Source organism: Bison bison, unplaced genomic scaffold (assembly GCF_000754665.1).
Source record: "Bison bison bison isolate TAMUID 2011002044 unplaced genomic scaffold, Bison_UMD1.0 scf7180017864183, whole genome shotgun sequence".
Lineage (NCBI taxonomy): Eukaryota > Metazoa > Chordata > Mammalia > Artiodactyla > Bovidae > Bison > Bison bison.
This window is the reverse complement of record NW_011494755.1, coordinates 8913395-8917753: the sequence shown is the minus strand read 5'-3', so window position 1 is coordinate 8917753 and position 4359 is coordinate 8913395. Positions and strand designations below refer to the sequence as shown.

General features: G+C 38.8%; 1 protein-coding gene across 2 annotated transcripts in view; it reads left to right on the top strand.

The window, feature by feature from the left end:
* INIP (INTS3 and NABP interacting protein) overlaps window positions 1–4359 on the top strand; it is a 19413-nt gene that overhangs the window by 2222 nt on the left and 12832 nt on the right. The gene's annotated exons all lie outside the window — the stretch shown is intronic.

Here is a 4359-nt window from a genome sequence, read left to right as displayed (position 1 = left end):
GTCCAACTTTCACATCCATACATGACTACTGGGAAAACCATAGCTTTGACTAGATGGACCTTTGTTGGCAAAGTAATGTCTCTGCTTTTTAATATCTTGTCTAGGTTGGTCATAACTTTGCTTCCAAGGAACAAACGTCTTTTCAGTTCATGGCTGCAGTCACCATCTGTAATGATTTTGGAGCCCCCAAAAATGAAATCTGTCACTGTTTCCACTGTTTCCCCATATCCCATGAAGTGATGGGACCAGATGCCACGATCTTAGTTTTCTGAATGTTGAGTTTTAAACCAAATTTTCACTCTCCTGTTTCACTTTCATCAAGAGGCTCTTTTTTTCTTCTTTTTCTGCCATAAGCGTGGTGTCATCTGCATATCTGAGGTTATTGATATTTCTCCCGGTAATCTTGATTCCAGCTTGTGCTTCATGCACTCCAGCATTTCTCATGATGTACTCTGCATATAAGTTAAATAAGCAGGGTAACAATATACAGCCTTGATGTACTCCTTTCCCGATTTGGAACCAGTCTGTTGTTCCATGTCCAGTTCTAACTGTTGCTTCTTGACCTGTGTATAGATTTCTCTGGTTAGGTGGTCTGGTATTCCCATCTCCGTAAGAATTTTCCAGAGTTTGTTGTGGTCCACACAGTCGAAGGCTTTGGCATAGTCAATGAAACAGTAGATATTTTTATGGAACTCTCTTGCTTTTTGATGATACAACAGATGTTGGCAATTTGATCTCTGGTTTCTCCGCCTTTCCTAAATCCAGCTTGAACATCTGGAACATCTAAATCCTATATTTTAATCTGTGTTAATATTGCTCACATTGTAAACTTAGGTCCTCCTCTGACATTAGTTCTCTTACTTTTTTACTTGAGATAAGAACCACTTTTAAAGAAGTTAATGTTGTCATTGGGCCATATCCATGCCTTTATTTTCATTTGCTTAAAAAACTTTCCATACACATTTCATGTGTGTTAAGAGCTCCCTTAAGCAAATCAAGTTAGAAACATCCCGAGTAAGGAGTTTTTGTTTTGTTTAAAAATACGTTTTCAAAAGCAAAGTTTAATCTCCAGAAAGTATTCAGTTCCACCTTGTGAAACTTACAAACTTACAAACCTACTTGAAAAATTGAAACTTCTGTTTTCCTCTCCGTATCAAAATTAAGCGTCTATTTGACATCTTATTTTTAAACTAAGCTTAGTCGTGTTTCATTTTAAACGTCATGTAAACATGTTTGTGTCCAGCTCACACTCACTGTACTGTCTGTGAGAATCATCCATGTTGTGCCTTGTATCAACTGTTTATTCTTTTTTACTGCAGACTAGTATTCCATTGGGGAGAAGGCATTGGCACCCCATTCCAGTACTCTTGCCTGGAAAATCCCATGGACGGAGGAGCCTGGTAGGCTGCAGTCCATGGGGTCGCTAAGAGTCAGACACGACTGAGCGACTTCACTTTCAGTTTTCACTTTCATGCATTGGAGAAGGAAATGGCAACCCACTCCAGTGTTCTTGCCTGGAGAATCCCAGGGACAGGGGAGCCGTCTCTGGGGTCGCACAGAGTCAGACACAACTGAAGCAACTTAGCAGCAGCAGCAGCAGTATCCCATTGCATGAATTTACCACAGTTTCCTTATTCGTTTTCCTTTTTGGAGACTTTGGGGTTCTGTCAGTTTGTGTCATTGTGAATAAAGCTGCTTTGAATATTTGTTAAGTCTTTTTGCACATATTTGGATAAATAGCTAGGAGTGGAGCAGTGGAGTGTACTTTACATTCCTTCTGGTAAAGTGTGATATTTCTGGTTGCTCCCTATAGAGCACTATTGGTCTTTTCAATTTTAGCCATTTTAGAGGGTGTAAAGTGACATCTCATTGTAGTATTAGCTTGCATTTCCCTGATGACAAATGTTGAGCACTTTTTAATGTGCTTATTAGCCATTGCAAATCCTTGTGAAGTGTTTATTCAGACTTCCTTTTGCTTATTTTTTTAAAAAATTGTTTTTATTATCAGTTTTTTTTTAAGAGTCTAGATACAGGTTCTGTGTCACTGCTAATTACATCACCTAGATCATTTTGGAGTTGGTTTCTGTTGACCACATTTTTTTTTTTTTGGAGCATGGGTCACATTTTTCTTTTTCTTACTGTAAAAGTGAAAGTCGCTCAGTCATGTCTGACTTTGTGACCCCATAGACTGTACAGTCCATGGAATTCTCTAGGCCAGAATACTGGAATGGGTAGTCTTTCCCATCTCCAGGGGATCTTCCCAACCCAGGGATGGAACCCAGGTCTCCCACATTGCAGGTGGATTCTTTACCAGCTGAGCCACCAGGGAAGCCCAAGTTTCTTACTACACTTAGTGACTTGTTATGAAATCTGGGTACTATGACTAATAGGTTATAGAGACCCTGGATTCTGTTATATTCCTCTGAAATGTGATTTTTGTTCTAGCAGATGGCTTGGCTCAACTCATACTCCAAACAAATTCTTGTCTCCTTTACGTTGGGCTGCAGCAGCTCAAGTCTTGCTCACTTTTTTTTTTTTTTTTTTGTCTTAAACAACAGTCTTTATTTTTACACAAAGCAGTCAAAATGGGGCAGTTCCTCAAAGGGTACTTGGAATTAGAAAATCCATCCTGGGTGTGAAAGTTTAAGTTGCTAAGTTGCGTCCAACACTTTGTGACCCCATGGACTGCAGCCTGCCAGGCTCCTCTGTCCATGGGATTTTCCAGGCAAGAATACTGGAGTGAGTTCCCATTTCCTTCTCCAGGGAACGTTTCCCAGGATTGAACCTGAGTCTTGTGCCTTGGCAGGTAGGTTCTTTACCACCAAGCCACCTGGGAAGCCCTTTATAGAAGTGCGGTATTGTAAAAACCTAGCTGTGGTGACCGCTTTACTGGGTGTAACCAGCTAATGCAGTTCTGTTCTCTCAAATACCCAAGAGTGATTTGTGTGTTCTATGGACTAATTACAGGTCAGCCTTCCCCTGTGGTCTTTGACCTCTTCTTTTCAACAGGTTATAGGGATTGAGATTAAAATTTTAATTTGAACCAAAATGAAACTAAGAGAAATCCATTTTGAAGAGAAAATATGCTTCTAAAAGTCACATCATGAAGTCCAAATGAAAACAAAATAAATGTTTTTATCCTTCTGTTGTAATAGCACAGATATTCAAGATTTATAATTTTTTTAAGCAGTTGGAATAAAACACAGTCATTTTTACTGTTGCCTTTGATTGATCCGTAGTCAAATCCACTATGAAACATCCCCTAAATAGAAGCAAATTTAGGTTAGTCCTTTGACTTCTGTTGCTCTTTTGTCAGTGATTTTTTGGTGTCATGAGCTGCTGCTATTAGACACCAGCAGAGGGAGTCCATATCATGTTGTGTAGACTCTGAGACTCTCAGGGAAAAGAAACTATTTGGAGCTACTGCATTTTACTCTTTATGTTAAATTACTTCTGTACTGTTTATGTGTATTGGAACTACTTACTATGAAGATTGAAGACAAAGTTCCATAATTATCTGACAATAATAACTGAAAGAACAATGACGTTTACAAAAATCTTCATCTGTGTGGTGTAATGTATTAATGTCTCTACTGTAGGGGACAGGCCATCTTTTATTTAGATCTAGCAGTCTTATCATACTACAGTAGCAATCTGAACTGCTAAATTTCACAGGCTCTTCAGACAGTTACTGAAGTCTCTCAATTCTCCTTAGCATTCATCATAGTGTAGAACATTTGATGGGTTCATAACAATTATTTGATTGATAAGTAACATTTTGAGAATTTAATATGTAGAGGCAGATTGTCAAACTGGAATTTGGCCAAGTACCATTCCTATGGAAAGAGGCTCTCATGACTGGCAAATATCAGAGTCCTTGATCATGTGTTGGCAGTTGGGAGATTCGTCTAACCTGATTTTAGCTACACAGAGAAACCTGGTGAAAAACTAAGTAACATCCTAGTTCTTTTAGTTCTTTTATCGTTATCTCATAATGCTTAGAGTAATAACTGTAATTCCTGTAATCCAGTGATGGGAACTACTGATCTGGGCCCACTTCGGATGTTCGTGGCTGTGATTTCAGGATGCTGTGTAGGACTGGAGTAGCGTAGCTCCTGGGAGGTGTCTTGGTGACCTCAGACCCAAGTATCTAAACCATCTATGTTCCAGAAGGAAAGCAAATTTACCCTTCAGGCTTGTGCTAAGGTATGCTACCTCTCAATTAAGAATTTATCCTAGTGATGCATAAAAATCACCTTAAAATTCTTATATTTGTACCTTTTTTAAAGATGAGAGTGTGGATGCAAAGACACAATTTGGAGTTGATTTTTTAAAGCTAGATTTCTAAATAAATAAAGC